Consider the following 12,970-nt stretch of genomic DNA (forward strand, 5'->3'; position numbering starts at 1 on the left):
TTTCAAGGCATTAACAGTAAGGGAAATGGGAAACAAAAGTAAGAATTTGTTTAAAGAAAAGGATCTGTGATACATGAGGATTAAAGGGCATAATAAACACAATTTGTTTTTGAGTCTTTCCAGTCAACAGATAAAAGCATTGAATATTGTGGTGCTGAGCACAAAGCTGTTTAATCCACAGTCTGCAATGAATCATCATGGGGTGGTGTGGTGTAGTGGTATTGTCACTGGGCTACTAATCCAGAGACCAAGTAAAATGGTGACATTTTTTTTTTTTTATAAATGTTTTTATTCAGTTTTCATATTTTATATTGAACAAATTACAAATTGTTAGGAGAGAGAAGAAAAAAAAAAAAAAAACAAACACGCAGAAATTAACATACATATTTACAGGTAAGCATCGTCGTAGTAGTAACTACAGTTAGGTTCTATTGTGAGCAGATATGTCAATAACATACAGAAATGTAAGCCCTGGCAGATCTTTTTTTTTTATAAATGTTTTTATTCAGTTTTCATATTTTATATTGAACAAATTACAAATTGTTAGGAGAGAGAAAAAAAAAAACAAACACGCAAAAATTAACATACATATTTACAGGTAAGCATCTTCGTAGTAGTAACTGCGCCCCCCCCCCCCCCTCAACATGTTTATTTAGTTTGGTTTTGGGCCTTAGCTAGCCATCGAACCCCCGTAACGAACCTGTAGCCCCCCCCCCCCCCCTCCCGCTACCTTCCCCCGACTATTCTTCCTCTTGTACATTGGCCACAAATAGGTCCCGGAACAGTTGCATGAATGGCTCCCACGTTCTGTGGAAGCCGTTGTCCGACCCTCGGATGGCAAATTTGATTTTCTCCATTTGGAGAGATTCCGAGAGGTCGGACAGCCAGTCCGCAGCTCTGGGCGGTGCTGCTGACCGCCAGCCAAACAGGATTCTACGGCGGGCGATCAGGGAGGCAAAGGCAAGGGCGTCCGCCCGCCTCCCCAGGAATAGATCTGGCTGTTCTGAAACCCCGAAGACCGCCACTATCGGGCATGGCTCCACCCTCACTCCCACCACTTTGGACATAACCTCGAAGAAGGCTGTCCAGTACTCCACGAGTCTGGGGCAAGACCAGAACATGTGGGCGTGGTTGGCCGGGCCTCTTTGGCACCGTTCACATCTGTCTTCCACCTCCGGGAAGAACCTACTCATACGGGTTCTTGTTAAGTGGGCTCTATGTACCACTTTTAGTTGCGTCAGGCTGAGCCTTGCGCATGTGGAGGTGGAGTTGACCCTATGCAGTGCTTCGCTCCAGAGTCCCCACCCTATCTCCATCCCCAGGTCGTCCTCCCATTTCCTCCTTGTTGCGTCCAGTACGGTGTCGTCCCTATCTACCAGTCGGTCATACATGTCACTACAGTTCCCTTTCTCTAGGATACTTGCGTCCAGTAGGTCTTCCAGTAGTGTCTGTCGTGGCGGTTGTGGGTACGTCCTTGTCTCCTTTCGTAGGAAGTTTTTGAGCTGCAGGTACCGTAGCTCGTTCCCCCCAGCTAGCTGAAATTTCTCTGTCAGTTCGTCCAGTGTTGCGATCCTGTCGTCCGTGTATAGGTCCCTGACTGTCAGTGTCCCCCCGTCCTGCCTCCACCTTTTGAAGGTGGCGTCGGTCAGTGCTGGTTTGAACCTATGGTTGTTGCAGATGGGAGCCCTGTTCGACATTTTGGTCAGGCCAAGTTGCTGCCGCAGTTGGTTCCAGGATTGGAGGGTGGCTGTTACCACTGGGCTGCTGGAGTGTTTTTTGGGTGGGGATGGGAGTGCTGCCGTGGCGAGGGCCCGGAGGGAGGTTCCCATGCAGGAGGCCTCCTCCGCACGCACCCACTCAGCTTCTGGCTCCTGGATCCATCCCCTTACTCGCTCGGCTGTTGCTGCCCAGTGGTAGAATTGTAGATTCGGGAGGGCTAACCCTCCCCTGGTTTTTGTTTTTTGTAAGACCTTCTTTGGGATCCTAGCATTTTTACCCCCCCATACGAACGCCATGATGAGTTTGTCCAGCGCTTTGAAAAAGGCCTTGGGGATGTAGATCGGAATGGATCTAAACAGGAAGAGGAACCTGGGCAGTACGTTCATTTTGATCGTCTGAACTCTCCCGCGAGGGAGAGCGGGAGTGTGTTCCATCTTTGCAGGTCCTTTTTAACTTCCTCCATCAGGCTGGTGAGGTTCCATTTGTGGATCCCTTTCCAGTCATGGGCTATTTGGATCCCCAGGTAGCGGAATTTATGTTGGGCTTGTTTGAACGGCAGCCCCTTTAGTGCGCGCCCCCCCCCCCCCCCCCCCCCCCCCCCCCCTTGCGGGTGTAATGGGAAGATCTCACTTTTGCTCATGTTGAGTTTGTAGCCCGAGAAGGCTCCAAACTCTTTCAGGAGCGCGATGATTCCGTCCATGCTGCTTTGTGGGTCCGAGATATAGAGGAGCAGATCATCCGCATAGAGTGAGACTCTGTGCTCTCTACCTCCCCTTCGGATCCCCCTCCAATTTTTTGCTGCCCTGAGCGCGATTGCTAGCGGTTCAATTGCTAGTGCGAACAGCAGCGGGGACAGTGGACATCCTTGTCTGGTGCCCCTGTGCAGCTGGAAGTATTGGGAGTTGGTATTGTTGGTCTGTACACTCGCCATGGGAGCGTTGTACAGGAGCTTTACCCAAGCGGTGAACCCTGTTCCAAGCCCGAACCGCTCCAGTATCTCTATGAGATATTTCCACTCGACTCTGTCGAAGGCCTTTTCTGCGTCCAGGGAGACGATCACCTCTTGTGTTCTCTCCCCGGAGGGGGTCATTATCACGTTCAGCAGGCGCCTGATGTTCGCGGTAAGCTGTCTACCTTTGACAAAGCCCGTCTGGTCCTCTGTGACCACCTCAGGTACACAGTCTTCTAGCCTTTTGGCTAGGATTTTGGCCAGTATTTTGGCGTCTGCATTCAGCAGAGATATGGGTCTGTATGACCCACATTCCGTTGGGTCTTTGTCTTTCTTAGGTATCAGCGAGATTGAGGCCTGTGCTAACGTGGGTGGCAACGTGCCCCTAGCTAGCGAGTCTGTGAACATCTCCCGCAGGTGCGGGGCCAGCGCTGTCGCAAATTTTTTGTAGAAGTCCGCCGGGAATCCGTCCGGTCCCGGCGCCTTCCCCGCCTGCATGGAGCTAATGCTGTCCATGATCTCTCCCAGTGCTAGTGGTGCTTCCAGATCCCGTTTTCTGCCCTCTCCCACAACTGGTATGTTCAGTCCGTCAAGAAACCGGTTCATCCCAGCCTTCCCCGTTGGGGGCTCTGAGGTGTACAGCTCTTGGTAGAAGGCCTTGAAGGTTTTGTTAATCCTCTCTGGTTCTGTTTCCAACGTGCCTCTGGTATCTCTGATTTGCGCAATTTCTCTGCTGGCTGCCTGCTTTCTCAGCTGGTGGGCCAACAGGCGGCTGGCTTTGTCTCCGTGTTCGTATAGGGCCCCGCGTGCCTGGCGGAGTTGGTGTACTGCTTTCCTGGTGGAGAGCAGGTCAAAGTTCCTTTGTAATTCTTTTCTCTCCGCCAGGAGTTCTACAGTCGGGGCCTCGGAGTATTTATGATCTACCTCCAGTATGGAGTCGACCAGCTTCTGCCTAGCCACCCTTTCCTCCCTATCTCTTTGCGCTTTGTAGGCTATGATTTCCCCTCTTAGTACGGCCTTAAGCGCTTCCCAGAACGTGGAGGGTGAGACCTCCCCGTTTTGGTTGATCTCAGTGTACTCCGCTATGGCCTGCGCTATCCTTTCGCTGAAGGCCTTGTCAGCTAGTAAGGCACCGTCCAACCTCCATTTGGGGCGCTGGGCCCTTCCCGTCTCTAGCCGCACATCCATGTAGTGTGGAGCGTGGTCTGATATCACAATTGCGGAGTATTCCACCTTGTCTATCTCTGGAAGCACCGTTTTCCCCACCACAAAGAAGTCAATTCTGGTGTACACGTTGTGTACTGGGGAGAAGAAAGAGAATTCTTTCTCCCCCGGGTGGGCGAATCTCCAGGGGTCTACTGCTCCCATCTGCTCCATATAGTGGCTGAGTTCCCTTGCCATGTTTGAGGTTTTCCCCGTTCTGGGGTTTGATCTGTCCGTCGTTGGGTCCTGTACACAGTTGAAGTCCCCCCCCCATGATTAGTCGGTGCGTCGCTATGTCCGGGATTTCTGCCATGGTCTTTTGGATGAAGCTCGTGTCGTCCCAGTTGGGCGCGTACACGTTAACTAGAACTACCGGCGCCCCATCCAGGGCCCCGCTGACCATGACATACCGTCCCCCTGGGTCCGTAACCGTCTTTGTCGCCCTAAACATTGTCCTCTTGCCAATCAGGATCGCCACCCCCCTGGCCCTTGCCCCATAACAGGAATGATAGGTTTGTCCCACCCAGCCCTTTCTTACCCGCAGTTGGTCCTGCTCCCTCAAGTGCGTCTCTTGGAGGAAGACTATGTCGGCCCTCATGTTTCTAAGGTGGGTGAGGACTCTAGATCTCTTCACTGGGCCGTTAAGTCCCCTTACGTTCCAGGTGACTATTCTGGTGGGAAATGGTGACATTTTAAACATTCAATACAGCACCTGGAGCATTAGGGTTGAAAATTGGACAATGTATGAAAGAAATGGAACATATCTACTTTTCTCAACTTTACAGAAATCCGTCTCCACTAGAAAATCTTCCAGTGCAATGCAGCCTGTCTTACAATCCATCCGCCCAATGAAAACATTTTTCTGCTTAACGTAGTGATTGTGAAACATGAATCCACTTTTTTCATCATTGTGTGGATAGGTTGTAAGAGAGGGTGCTTTAGACTAGATAATTTTGGAACATTGGGATTTGGAAGACCTAGCTTTGATCCCTTGGCTTTGTTTGTTGAGCAAGTCAGGTAAGGATATTAATATTGGTTTAAACATCCATTGATGAGGGAGAGCAACAAACATCAGTGTTCCTACTTCTGAAGGTTACTTGGTGATCTCTGCTGGAAAACATACATGTATGTCAGGATAACAAGGTTAAGCTCAGTTGTAACAGTTGGGTAATGGGCCCAAGTGTCCTGTTTAGACTCGGAAAGGAAAAATAGCTTTGAGGTAGTCAATAGTTGCTCATTTCTGTGAATCAATCTCCAGGGTAAAGTTTCAGGACAAAAAGAAGAGAAATGTGTTGTGCAAAGAGTTTTTTAAAAACTAAAAAAAAAGGTTTTTGCCTGCATGACCAAAGAAAGTGAATTTGGAGCTCTCCCACCAATAATTTGATTTACAAAATCTTACTGTGGAGGCCTACATGGAAGGACTGGAGAGGATGATGCTGACATTGTGCCGTGAAGCATGCTTATCTCAAATGACAGTGCTCAGAAGAAAGATATTAGGAGCAGTGACCAAAAATTTGGCCAGAGAGGTTTATGTGATGATCTCTGGAGAGTTAGTTAAGGTGTAGAAGGCTCTTCATTCATCAGTCCCAGGGACGGAGAATGGAATGTTGATAGGACATAGTTGCACAGAATTCCTGATCCAAGCAGAAAATGTTACCCTGTTCTTGACTATAAGGGCAGCACGGTAGCACAAGTGGATAGCACTGTGGCTTCACGGCGCCAGGGTCCCAGGTTCAATTCCCCGCTGGGTCACTGTCTGTGCGGAGTCTGCACGTTTTCCCCATGTCTGCGTGGGTTTTCTCCGGGTGCTCCGGTTTCATCCCACAGTCCAAAGACGTGCAGGTTAGGTGGATTGGCCACGCTAAATTGCCCTCAGTAACCAAAAAGATTAGGAGAGGTTATTGAGTTATGGGCATAGGGTGGAAGTGAGGGCTTAAGTGGGTCAGTGCAGACTTGATGGGCCGAATGGCCTCCTTCTGCATTCTATGTTCTATAATGCACATATAATTATTGTACTGTCAGATTGCACCTATAGAGATTCAGGTGAAAAATATTAATTTGTGCCGTAGAGGAAGGTGAATGACAATGAATTTGCTGCACAATTTATATGTCTCCCAATTAATAAAAGTGGGTAAAGATGTAAAGCAAGTTGCCAATATGCTACCACCTGTTTTACAATATCACAAAAAAGTTAACGTATATCTCAGAGTACTTAAAGGTCGAAATCTGTTGGTGTGAAACACAACCTCTACTGTTTTGTTCCAACCTGAATGGCTGAATGAATCATTTAATAAACTGCAATAAAAGGACTTGCAATACATTTGTTTTTAGCTCCAGTTTCTAGATCATAATAATGTGAACTGGTTGAGGAACCTGTTGAAAAACCAGATTTGATTATCCCAAGCATATCAAATATTTATTTCTAGTGATGGGAACAGCAGCTACTTTGAGCAGATTCTTTGCACAATGTGTGCAACCTTTGGAATAGTTCACGCCCAAAAGCTTATATTTCCTACCAGCTACAAGTGGAACATTTTTCTCGTGCTGGAAAATCACGCCTGCTGAGTGTATTAAAAACAACAGGTGTTACTCGGGCAATGCAACCTGACAAAATGGACTCTGTCCTCTCCTACACAGGAGAACCAATCCATCAAATGACCCTGACGAAATGAAGGAATTGTCACCCTAATTCTTAAACACTAGCCTTAAATGAGTGTTCGGGACATTGAAAGGACTACATCAGTTGATCTCACTGGTGACTCCCTCAACAGCCAGAGTAGTTCTAAAAACTGTCACTGTAAAGCACATAAAAATATACAAAAATAGGAAATATTTTGGAAGTTGTGGTTTATGGAAAACAAACCACTTCTGTTGGGGCCACATTACTCATGAGTGCCAGTTAGTGATTTATTTTCCATAAACTGTTAGTCCCCAGTGAGTTTCCTCTATTAAACCTTTGAACAGACATGCTAATAATCATGGTTTAAAGTAGAGGGGAAAAGAACTGAATGAGGGCGGAAATGAGAAGCGATCTAAGACTGAAGTGTTAATTGTAAAGTCCTTTTATACTCACTGTTCATTGGTTTAAAATTTGTGGAAGTAAATTTAGAATTGAAAGAGAGAATTCTCATCAACCAGCTGTCAGAGGTTTGCACCAATTGACGGAGTGGAACTGACACTGACCGGGATTGGGTCTTGGATCAGTTTACAAGGACACCTGCACAAGGGGAAGAAAAGGCTATCAGGCCTGCAGAAGTGATTGCCATAGAGACTGAGCTTTTCCTCCTGCCTCCTGTGACCTGTTATTGCTGCCGCGGGTGATGATATCATATTTTTCAGTTCATTGTACTCACGGCAGCTTAATAGCAACTGAAATTCTCAGAGGATTCAGAAGGGAAAAAAAAATAAGTTTGAGTTCCATCTGGGCTTGAGCAATCCTTATGTATAGCTAGTAAACAACCTTTGGTATTTTTATTTGACAAACACCCCGTGTATCTGTTCCGGAATTAGATAATGTGCATTCAACTGCAATTCAAATGCCCAAGACTAAAGTGCGTCGAACTGGTCAAATGAGACACAAGATGTGACAAGGGTGGTAGAAAAGGCCTGCCACAGGGACCATGGATTAATGTACCAGCAGAAGCTGTTTGTTAATGACATATAAAAAAATATTTTTTGTACCTTCAATTTGATTCTGAGAGCAGAGTTCCTAGCCATGGCCAACTTCCTGTTTATGGCAGCAGCCCTCTGTTGCATGGCGTCCCAGCCTACAGTGCTGATTGGTTGCCCCCTCCCTTTGCACATGTAATTGATCTCCTCCCGCTGGGGTGGCCACTAATGGTTCATCTGACATTTGACTGGACAAGCGATGGACTGAATGGCCTCCTGCTGCACTGTAGGGATTCAGTGATTCTAGAAGCAGAGAGGGTGGGGACAGGAGCAAGCGGAGTTCTCAGTTTTTGTTTGCCTCTGGCCCTCCCCCCATTGAGAAATGTAAAATCTAGCCTAATATCTCTCTGATGACCACTGGTCTGTGATCAGGAGCAGCTGATTTCCCCTGATGTATCTGGGCTGATTTAAGCGCTCCAACTGCTACACTGACTAAGAGCAGTCAGCTTAGCGCAGTTCAAGGACTGAACCTGAAAGTTTCGGAAAAGGTGTAGTGCGTTTTACCTGAGGTATAAGCAGGGCAATATTTCATGATCTAATTGGCATTGCATTGTCTGTGTAGAATAATGAAATGAAAGACAATTTTTTTAAATATTGACTGTATGACAGGGACATTTTGGGATATTTTACTACATTAAAGGTACAATTGTGTTGGTGGTGGTGTCTGGAACAACCTTTTTGTTGTGTAAAACAATGCGCTTCTGGTAACTTGAGGTGTCCTTATATTAATACCTTGTGTAATAGACCAACCAAGGTTCACATCCATAGATGTAAAGTGGGCAACTGTAAAGTGAAAGCATTATTTAGCCTCCAGATGCAGTATTCCAATTCCCTTCCCTTTTTATTCGTTCATGGGATGTGGGTGTTGCTAGGTGTGCCAGCATTTATTGCCCATCCTTGAGGGCATTTAAGAGATGTGGCCTAGAGTCACATGTCAGCCAGGCCTGGCAAGGATGGCAGATTTCCTTCCCTAAAGGACATTAGTGAACCAGATGGGTTTTTACGACAATGGTTTCATGGTCATCATTAGACTTTTAATTCCAGGCTTTTTATCAAAGTCAAATTTCACCATCTGCCGTGGTAGGCCCAGGCCCTCAGAGCATTACCCTAATCTTGTGACTACTAGTCCAACGACAATACCACTACACCACTGCTTCCCCAAGTGGTGCACAAAAGCCGACTTTCATCTGTTTCCATAGCTAGTTATTTCTGGAACAGGTCGCTAATCTTTCACCAGGAGCTTATGGCTTAAGTGGCGCCACTCCACATCAAACATGACTGACTATAGGTCTCTCCCGCTCTTACTGCCAGCCATCGGCACATTAGGAGGATTTACAAGTTGACACATGCCAATCTGTTTGGTCACATTGTGAATGCACCTTCCTTGCTCATTAAGTCCTGGGTTGAGACTTGAATCCAGATCTTCTGGCTCAGAGACAGGGACACTATCCATTGTGCCACAAGACCTTTCCTGATCCATTAGCATTGCTCAAACTGATTAGCCAGCCCATCACCTGAGGAAGTTAGGAGATGTGCCAGATATTCTCACTTTTGTGAATTAGGACATTGTTTTAATAAAATGAGATTTAACTGGTCTTCCCAGTTGTCATATCATGGTTCAGGGAGACCATTTCAGATTTGTAAATATCAATTCACTATGTATTATGGCAACACTGTAGTATCTGAGTCTTGCATCTCATGGCTTCTTAACCTGCACTGCAGAGAAATATCTTGTTTAAGATCTTGTGTCAACATGCTTTGGTCCAATTATCTCCTGCCCTTTTGTGCTGCTTCATCTTTACTTGGCCCATCCTTAGAGTAGATCTGGATGTTATGCAATGGTGTCAAATGGGTGATAATAAATTGGTAGCTTGCTTAACATCTCAGGATGTTCCAAAGCAAATTACGGCCAATTAAATTATGTTGAAGTGCAGAACTTGTTACAATGTAGGAAACATGTCAACTAATTTGAACACTTCAAGATCCCACAAGCAGAAATTAAATAAATTACCAGATAATAGCAAGGGATAGACATTGGCCAGAACATCAGGAATGTACGTTAATATACGCCCCTTCAGACAATATTACATTATTTTTACACTCCGCTGAGAGGGTTTCTTTAATGTCTCATTCGAAAGATGGGACCTCTGACTGTGAAGCACTCAGAAATGACACTGACTTGATCAGGCTCGCGACTCTCTGGAGTGGGATTATATATATCAATGATTTAGACTTAAATCTGGGGACAGTATTAGAAAGTTTGCAGATGAAACTAAAATATGTTGATGAAAATGAGGAGGAAAGCTGAGAACAGCAGGAGGATGTAATGGATTGGTCAGGTGGCACAAAAGTGACAAATAAAATTCAATCCGAAGAAATGTGTGTTAGTGCATTTGGAAGGGCAAACAAGGCAAGAGATTAGATATGGAGAGTTGTAAAAGAACAGAGGAACACTGGAGTGCATGTGCACAGGTCCCCGAAAGTAGCAGAACAGATAGATAAGGGGATTAAGAAGATATACAGAATACTTTATTTTCTTGGCCGAGGCACAGAATGCAAGTGCTCAGTTGTGATGCTAGAACTCTATAAAATGCTCGTTAGACCACAGCTAGAGTACTAGAACATAGAACATAGAACATTACAGCGCAGTACAGGCCCTTCGGCCCACGATGTTGCGCCGTCCTGTGAAACCCCTCTAAAGTCCCTCTACACTATTCCCTTATCGTCCATGTGCCTATCCAATGACCATTTGAATGCGTTTAGTGTTGGCGAGTCCACTACTGTTGCAGGCAGGGCATTCCACGCCCTTACTACTCTCTGAGTAAAGAACCTACCTCTGACATCTGTCCTATATCTATCTCCCCTCAATTTAAAGCTATGTCCCCTCGTGCTGGACATCACCATCCGAGGAAAAAGGCTCTCACTGTCCACCCTATCTAATCCTCTGATCATCTTGTATGCCTCAATTAAGTCACCTCTTAACCTTCTTCTCTCTAACGAAAACAGCCTCAAGTCCTTCAGCCTTTCCTCATATGATCTTCCCTCCATACCAGGCAACATTCTTGTAAATCTCCTCTGTACCCTTTCCAATGCTTCCACATCCTTCCTATAATGTGGCGACCAGAACTGCACACAATACTCCAAATGCGGCCGCACCAGAGTTTTGTACAACTGCAACATGACCTCATGGCTCCGAAACTCAATTCCTCTACCAATAAAAGCTAACACACCGTACGCCTTCTTAACAACCCTCTCAACCTGGGTGGCAACTTTCAGGGATCTATGGACATGGACACCAAGATCTCTCTGCTCATCCACACTACCAAGAATCTTACCATTAGCCCAGTACTCTGCCTTTCTGTTATTCCTTCCAAAATGAATCACCTCACACTTTTCTGCATTAAACTCCATTTGCCACCTGTCAGCCCAGCTCTGCAGCTTATCTATGTCCCTCTGTAACTTGTAACATCCTTCTGCACTGTCCACAACTCCACCGACTTTAGCATCATCTGCAAATTTACTCACCCATCCTTCTACGCCCTCCTCCAGGTCATTTATAAAAATGACAAACAGCAACGGCTGTTCTAGACTTCCGGTCACTGCATTACAGGAAGGATGCAATTTCAATCAAGAGCGTTGCATGGATATTTACAAAGGTGTTGCCAAGAATGGAAAATCTTAGCTAAGATTGGTGATTGGAGAAGCTGGGGTTGTTTTCTTTGGAGCAGAGGAGACTGAGGGGAGATTTAACTGGGGTGTATAAATTTATGAGAGGGAAGATTGAGTGAATAGGAAGAACTTTTAAAAGGAGGACTTTTATACCTTAGCAATGAGGCCAATAACCAGGGTGAATAGATTTAAAGTAATTGGCGGAAAGTTTAGAGGGGATTTGAGGAGAAATAGTAGTGAGGGTAGGAACTTAATTCTTGAAAGGTTGGTAGAGGCAGATCCATTCACTGTTTTATTTTAATGAACATGTATTTGAAATGTCACAAATTGCAAGGCTATGCACCAAGGGCTGGAAAGTGGGATTTGGTTGCTTAATTTTTTTTTTGATGTGCAAATGGATCAAATGGCTTCCTTCTGTTGCATTCATTTCTATGTTTTTGTGTTAACCCGGAACCTTATGATCCAAAGGCATGGGTGCTACCCTGATAACAGTAGAAAATTGGATAAAATTCAGAGGTGGAGTTGCATGAAAGAGAAGCAGCAATGAGTGACAGGTTGGTGTGTGATGGCAGACTGGAAAGCTGTATGGAGTACTCAGATGCAAAGAAGTGTAAGGTGCTATTGAATAAAACAATAGAATGATAAATACTTGAAGATATTGCGTGGATCTGGCTAGGAGACAGGTTTGAAGAAAACTAATGATGAATGGCATGGTGACACAATGGTTAGCACTGATGCCTCACAGTGCCAGCGACCTGGTTCGATTCTGACCTTTGGTGACTGCCTGTGTCGAGTTTGCATGTTCTCCCCCTCACTGCGTGGGTTCCTTCTGCACTGTAGGGATTCTATGGATTCCATGAACCAAGCTGATTTATACTGACCAACCAGTCCAAAGTTGCCATTGGTAAAGTTAAAGCATGTTGGGCAAACGCACCTTGAGCATAGCTATCAGTCCCAGTCACCCAGCACAGGAATGTAACCAAGCCCTGAATCCCAAAGAAAAACACTAGAAGCATTCAATAGGTGAGTAAATGCGGTGACAGTTTTCTGGAGAGGAATGGGTCAAATTGTTTCTCTGCCACATAAGTTATGTGAGCGAAGGTCTGAGGCCAATAAATAGTTCAACACTTCTTGAAGGCTTCACAAAATGGCGATGAGCTATTTTTGCAGTTTGTATAATAAGCAAACACACATTTAACGGATGGTTTATAACCACGACTTTAATACTAGTGATCTATGATGATGAAAAGAATTTCCTTCTACGTGGCTGCCCCAAATCATGGAAATCATAGAATCCCTTCAGGGCAGAAGGAGGTCATTCGGCCTCTCGATTCTGCACCAACCCTCTGAAAGAGTACTCTACCTGGGCCCTCACCTTATCCCTTGGAACCCTATAACCCCACATTATCCACACATCCCTGGACACAAAGGGGCAATTTAGCATGACTAATTCACCTAACTGCACATCTTTGGACTGTGGAAGGAAACCAGAGCACCCGGAGGAAATCCATGCAGACAAGAGGGGCACATTATAGAATCATAGAATCCCAACAGTGCAGAAAGAGGCTATTCGGCCCATCAAGTCTGCATCAAACCTTGCTCCGATTGAGCAGTCTACTGGGCCCAATCCCCTGCCCTAATCCCCAGAGCCCCACCTAACCTTTGGGCAATCTTGCATGGTTAATCCACATAACCTGCACATCCTTGGATTGTAGGAGAAAACCGGAGCACCCAAAAGAAATCCACACGGACACAACGAGA

General features: G+C 45.7%; 1 protein-coding gene across 1 annotated transcript in view; it reads left to right on the plus strand.

Moving 5' to 3' along the window:
* LOC119967886 (spore germination protein 270-11-like) overlaps positions 1 to 12,970 on the plus strand; it is an 86,656-nt gene that overhangs the window by 15,789 nt on the left and 57,897 nt on the right. The gene's annotated exons all lie outside the window — the stretch shown is intronic.

The sequence above is a fragment of the Scyliorhinus canicula genome, chromosome 1 (assembly GCF_902713615.1).
Source record: "Scyliorhinus canicula chromosome 1, sScyCan1.1, whole genome shotgun sequence".
NCBI lineage: Eukaryota > Metazoa > Chordata > Chondrichthyes > Carcharhiniformes > Scyliorhinidae > Scyliorhinus > Scyliorhinus canicula.